Genomic DNA, 6,811 nt, shown 5'->3' with positions numbered 1-6,811 from the left:
TCAGGAGCAGAGCAGGAGGGGGAGGGGGAGGAGACTGACAGGCACCATAACAGTACCCCCCCCTCAACGACCGCCTCCAGGCGGTCCAGGGCGGCGATCCGGGTGGGCGCGGTAGAAGTCCTTGATGAGGGCGGGGTCCAAGATGAGGGAGCGGGAGACCCAGGAGCGCTCCTCAGGACCGTACCCCTCCCAGTCGACGAGGAACTGATGGCCGCGACCCCGCCGCCGAACATCCAGGATGCGGCTAACCGTGTAAGCCGGAGCACCGTCAATGATACGGGCGGGAGGTGGGGAAGTGGAAGGCGGGCACAAGGTGCTGTCAGAGACTGGCTCGATTTGAGAGATGTGGAACGAGGGGTTAATTTTGAGTGCGGCCGGGAGTTTGAGGCGGACACATGAGGGGTTAATGACTTTATCAATGATGTACGGACCGATGTACCTGGGGGCGAGCTTGCGAGACGTGGCCTGAATGGGAATGTTCCTGGCCGAAAGCCATAGCTTTTGTCCGGGTTGGTACTCGGGTCCCACCACCCTGTGTCGGTTCGCCATCCGGCAGTAGTTCTCCTTGGTGCGGACGAGCCTTGCCTTGGTCTGTTGCCACACTTGCTGACAGCGCTGGAGGTGATCCTGCACAGAGGGCACAGCCAGGTCGAGTTCGTGGGACGGGAACAGTGGTGGTGAAAACCCGAGGGAAGCTTCAAATGGGGAGATCCCTGTGGCGGAAGAGGGATGTGAATTGTGGGCATACTCGACCCATACTAGGTAACTAGACCAGTCACCGGGGTTATCGGCGGTGATGCAACGGAGGGATGCCTCCAGCTCCTGATTTGCACGCTCTGCCTGGCCGTTTGACTGAGGGTGGTAACCTGACGTGAGGCTGACTGTGGCTCCCAGGGCAGAACAGAAGGCCTTCCACACCTGGGAGACGAATTGAGGTCCACGGTCCGAGACGATGTCCGATGGAATGCCATGATGCCTGAAAACATGGTGAACCAGAATGTCTGCTGTTTCTGTGGCTGTGGGGAGCTGACGGAGAGGGATGAAATGACAGAATTTAGAGAACCGGTCGATCACAGTAAAAATGACAGTGTGACCTTGGGAGTCAGGGAGACCGGTGACGAAGTCCACCGCGATGTGGGACCACGGACGGCTGGGCGTGGGTAGAGGATGGAGAAGCCCTGAAGGTGGTGTGTGAGCCGATTTAGAACGGGCGCAGATCGAACATGCGGCCACATACTCCCTGACGTCCTTATTTATGGTCGGCCAGAAAAAGCGTCTACGGATCAGACTGATGGTTCGATGTACCCCCCCATGGCAGGCGATGCGTGAAGTGTGAGCCCACGTGATGACGTCGGACCTTAGGGAACTGGGAACAAATAAGGTGCCATCAGGAGGAACAGGGTGATTAGGTTCCTCACCTTGGGCCTGTATGACTCTGGCCTCTATGTCCCAGGTAAGGTTTCCAACCACACAGGTGGGGGGCAGGATGCTGGTGACGGAGGTGGATTCAGTGGAGCAGAATTTTCGTGACAGGGCATCGGGCTTGGTGTTGCGAGATCCTGGACGGTACGTGATGGTGAAGTTAAAACGGTCAAAAAATAAGCACCAGCGTGCCTGATGGGAATTGAGCCTCTTGGCAGTACGGAGATATGCAAGGTTTTTGTGGTCTGTCCACACAATGAAGGGGTGAGTCGCTCCCTCCAGCCAATGACGCCATTCTTCGAGTGCCAGTTTAATGGCAAGAAGTTCGCGGTTACCCACATCATAATTCCTTTCAGCCGGGGAAAGCTTCTTGGAAAAGAAGGCGCATGGTTTAAGTTTGTTGGTTCCCACTTCCCTTTGGGACAGTACCCGCCCAACCCCAGAGTCCGAGGCGTCGACCTCCACAATAAACTGTCTGTCGGGGTCGGGCTGAATTAAGATGGGGCAGAGACAAACAGCTTTTTAAGGTGGTCGAAGGCAGATTGAGCAATGTCATTCCAGGAGAATGGCTTGGCAGTGGACGTGAGTTGAGTGAGCGGAGCAGCAATCGAGCTATAGTTCCTAATGAAACGCCTATAAAAGTTGGCAAAGCCCAAAAATTGTTGGAGCTTTTTGCGCGTGGTAGGAGGTTCCCACTGGGATACGGCCTCTATCTTGGCCGGGTCAGGCCGGATGCTGCCGGCTTCAAAGATGTAGCCCAAAAACGGAACGGAGGTAGTGTGAAAAGCGCATTTTTCTGCTTTGACGAATAGGTGGTTCTCAGCCAAACGCTGTAGCACAGACCTAACGTGACCTTCATGTTGGGTGGCGTCTTTTGAGTAAATGAGTATGTCGAGACGATAGGGGTACCCACCCGCGGCCTGTCTTCTAGTGGGGGGTTCTGGTGTTTTAAACGCAGCTCACATTGATGTACCTGATGCCCCTGGTGGCCGCAGTAAAAACACGCACCCTCCTCCCGGCGCCTTTTACGTTCCTCGGCGGAGATCCGTGAGATGCCGATCTGCATGGGCCCCTCATGAGAGCTGTGTGATCTTTCTGGAGGACAGGAGGGGAAGAAAAGAGCATCAGCAGCCGGTAGTATGGGCTTAGGTGTCTTACGTGTCTGAGGGGGCTTTTCATGCTGACGCTCCCGAAGGGGGGCGTCGGAGCGCAGGGCTGCGGAGACAAGTTCTTCGAAGTTACGGGTTTCTGGCTGCGTGCATAAGTGATCCTTTATGTTTTCGTTGAGCGACTGATAGAAGACGCCGTGGAGCGCTGGATCAGACCAGCCGGCTTCCACCGCCAGGTTTCTGAAGTCGATGATATGGTCGCTGACCGAGCGATTCTGCTGTCTGAGAGCGAGGAGTTTTCTGGTGGCTTCTTCCTGCTTTTTTGGCTGATCGAACACCAGACGAAACTCATTTATGAAACGATCAAACGGAAGGTGAGTAATGGGATTGACCGCCAGAAAAGCTTGGGCCCACTGCAGGGCTTTATTTCTCAGGGAGTTGACGATTAGGGTGATTTTGCTGGGATCAGAATAGTAGTACCTGGGAGTTTGTTGAAACAGAAGTTGACATTGGAGGAGAAATCCGCTGCATGCTTCTACTTCACCGTAGAATGGCTCTGGTTGCAGGCGAAAATTTTCCGGGGTCAGAACGGGAGCGGAAGTTTGGCCGGAAGTAGGAAGTGTTGCTGTGGCGACAGAGTTAAACATTTGTCCGAGTAAATTCATTAATATTTGCGTCATACCATTGAGCTGTGAAAGTAGGTCTTCTTGAATCTTAGACATCCGAGAAATGGCGTTGGAGTGCAGTTCCAGAAAGGTTCCTTGCCAATTAACTGCGTGGCGGAGTCCTTCTGGGTCAGCTGGGTCAGGAGTTAAGCCAGTTCGTTCTGTCATGACTTGAAGGATTGACAGACCCAGACGCTGAAACCCAGAATGAGGACAAGGAGTTGAACGGTAAGTAAAGAGTTTAATTTTTCCTTCCAGGAAAGTTGGTGTGGCTTGGAGGGCAGCGGCTAGTGGCGTGGCTGGAGGTAAGAGCGCAGCTTGGCAGAGCTTGAGGTTTCCACCGGACTGTAGGAGGACTCGGACTGACATCCACACAGGGGACACTTGGAGGCTGGAATCCTGAGACAGGGAGAGGCAAGTTAAACACAAGGCCAGACTTAAACATGGAAACATGAGCTAGACCTGAGACCAGGTTTAGTCACCATAAAGGGCAACGAACTGGCGTAGGCTAATGGGACTGGAACTCCTTAAGAGCAGAGCAGGTGATGAGGTGAATTGGTCCCAGCTGGTGGAGTCAGGAGCAGAGCAGGAGGGGGAGGGGGAGGAGACTGACAGGCACCATAACATTCTGGGGATTAAAAAAAAGAAGAAACCTCAGGGATGTCCATATGAAGGAGGGATCCTTTCCCAGGACTGACAGGCGATGTACCAGGACTGTTAAAGAAGAATTAGCTTATCTAACGCTACAACTACATGTTTGAATAGTGTAGCAGATGGGCTTCATTCAGATGGAACTTGGGGCGCAAGACGAGCCAGAGGTGAGGTCCACGGTCAAGTATAGGAGCACAGACGAGCCAATTGGAATCTTGAATCACAAAAAGGGACGACATATAAATCACACTGCACCAACCAGAGGCATGGAGAACTAAATGATAAATGAATGATCAAGAATACAGGAAAGAAGGTAAGAGAGTAGAAGTAGACGAGAATAGAGGACAGAACCCCAGTTCACCATACTTTCCACAGCTTCTAACTTCTAACAGCCTACTGAGTACTACTTGTTATTGAAATTCATTTCAAACATGTTTGTAGTAAGTTGCCTGCGCTATGGCACATATAGCGGATGTAATAGAAAATTCTCATTTTGCATGCTTGATGTCAAGCAGGTAACGTGGCTGAAATAGAAACAATCTGAAGTTAAGTTTCAGCGTTGAAAGTAAAACCAGTGGAACTGAAAACAGAATATGTTGTTGGAAAGAAACAAACAGCAAAATGGATGCATAGTTGCAAAATGCATGTGTGTATCCAAGGGTTGCATTTGCAGAAACGTTAAGTCTACGGAGAAGAACAAGTCTTCACAGTATCTGTCCTTCCTTTCACAGTGGAGCTTTCTCAGGAATTTCACTTTCTTCACAACTGGATCCTGTCCTCCTCTAGGCCATGGATGAAGAAGAAGCTCCTCCAATGTGGGCCTGCAGTGTGGGCTTGGAGTCAAACCCTTTTCCATTAAGTTCATGCAATCTGTGAAAGAGCAGAGAAAAGGGATGAAGCTGACAGATGCAGGGAACCTTCCATTCAGCCAAGTGGAGAATGTTTTCTTACCTCTAGACAGCTCCTGGCTTGTTTCCAATCTCTTCTAAAGAAATGGACTTGTTTGGAATGGCTGTCCATGGAAAAGTTTGAACATCACCATTCCAACTTGCGGCCCGGCTGAATAGGACCAGGATCCCTCTCTGGGAAACTGATTCCAAAATCAACGAGGCCAACATGCAGGATCTCAGAGCCGGTCTCAATCAAGATGTACTCCATCTTGATGTCCTGGTGAAAGAGGTTCCTTTTCTCCAACTCTTTAGCAGCTTGGACAAGCTGCTTCAGAAAGATCTGAGGAAGACGGAAGACACAGAATCTTCTCAGAAAGAAAACACATGGAAGTCCTCCTCAGAGGAAGAGAGAGAAAACAGAGACCAAAGAACAAGGGTTAGGGTTGGGGTTAGGGTTTGGGTTAAAGAACAATGAACCAGCCTACTTTGGTCTCTTTGGCCTCATCCATCCTCAGTTTCTTTGTCCTGTCGTCAGACAGGAACTCAGCCGGCGTTGGTCCCTCCATTAATAACATGAGTGGCTTTTCCATGTCATACAAGTCCAGCAGAGACACGGTGGCTGTGGTTTCCACTCCTCCATCAGCCGCTTTCTCCATGACGACGACTTCTTTGGGGATCTGCTTCTCATTGTCGACCTGCAAAATGCCGGGATGGTGTAAAAAAGGTGCGAGAAGCTGCACAGGTAAGACTTCAGGGGAGCAGCAGTGACTGCAGCGGAACCTACCAGCTGTCTGAACAGCTTTCTTTGTAGGACCGCATTTGATTGCAAACTGTGAGACACAAACAAAGCTTTGGCAAGCATTTCCCTCCTTGTCTGCTCCATCGAGCTCTACGTTACACCTACTGGAAAATGATCAGCAACCCGATAGCCGGCAAAAACTGACCTGTTGCCTCCTTCTCCCATCAGGCCTCTCTCCTGCAGAGAAGTTCTGTTATGACTCTGAGGAAAAAGTAGTTCAACTGGATTATTTAATGTTCAAGACTCTTGACTGTAATTTTCTACCTTAAAATTGGTCTTTAATGCTGGTCTACGGTTTCTCATCACTTCTGCTGAGATCTTCAGCAGATTAGAAGAAGAGCAGACATGTTTGAGAAACTATAGCTTAAGAAGAAGTTACACTAAAATGAAAGGATTTGTCATGTGTGCTGCAACACTCACCTTGTTTGGCCAGGCTTCCGATTGGAGCAATCACGCTGTATGACACACACCTGGTCTTGCCCCTTCATAAGTTCGCTCCTGTGCCAGACTCATTGACGGAACATCAATGGAACGTTTCCAGCCATCCGGCTAACTTTCTGCGCACATCTCCATGGATAGTCAAGTTCTCGTCTCCTCAGCCATCGCCTCGCTTCGCCTCAACTTCCTCCTCCTCCTGGATTCCACCCGAAAGCTAAGAGTCCCCTATTGACTTTATAAAGTGGAGATCCTCTTCCGAGGCTTTTCCGATGTTTCCCGACCATCATCAGCACCAAGGCTCGCTCCCCCACCCCGCTCTGTCTGCCGACTTCCTCTCCTAGCTCAGTTGTGACACCAAGTCCTGCTCCCTGCGCTGACGGGAGGTTTTCATGCTCCTTCAGATCTGGATGCTCCAAACCAGGACTGAGACAAAATAAATTGACTATTTTCCTTCCCTCTTGGGTTTGCTTTTATTGGCAGTCCTCCAAATAACCTGACAGGATTCCATTTCCTTCTGAGAGACAAACACTGAAAAAGCAGAACTTTTAAAACCTCTTTCAACAGGAGTCATTTGAAGACATTGAGAAGCGGGTTTTTTGATGGTGGATCCCATCTGCAGTTGTTGGAGGGGATCAGTTCTGGATCATCTCAGTCTAGTGTTTACAGTTTTTCAAAAGATGTGATCCTGAATCAACAGTTTGTTTTAAAACCAGGTTCGGTAAATTCATTAATGAACACAGTTTCCTCACAGTCAGAATGGCTGCAGAAGACTGAAATGTTGAAGGATTGTATCAAATCATTGCTTTATATAGGGTGCGTAATATGCGATTGATGAAT

At 50.2% G+C, this 6,811-nt stretch overlaps 1 long non-coding RNA gene across 1 annotated transcript; it reads right to left on the bottom strand.

Annotated features, from left to right (window-relative positions):
* Positions 1-3,420: 3,420 nt before the first annotated feature.
* On the bottom strand, positions 3,421-3,807 carry LOC111946861. Its single transcript, XR_002872655.1, has 2 exons — positions 3,679-3,807; positions 3,421-3,595 (listed from the first exon to the last, which is right to left on the bottom strand). It is a non-coding gene; the product is annotated as an uncharacterized LOC111946861 (long non-coding RNA).
* Between the last annotated feature and the right edge of the window lie 3,004 nt (positions 3,808-6,811).

Source organism: Oryzias latipes, chromosome 22 (genome assembly GCF_002234675.1).
Source record: "Oryzias latipes chromosome 22, ASM223467v1".
Lineage (NCBI taxonomy): Eukaryota > Metazoa > Chordata > Actinopteri > Beloniformes > Adrianichthyidae > Oryzias > Oryzias latipes.
Note: the sequence above shows the minus strand (reverse complement) of the source record. Positions and strands in the feature narration are given on the sequence as shown.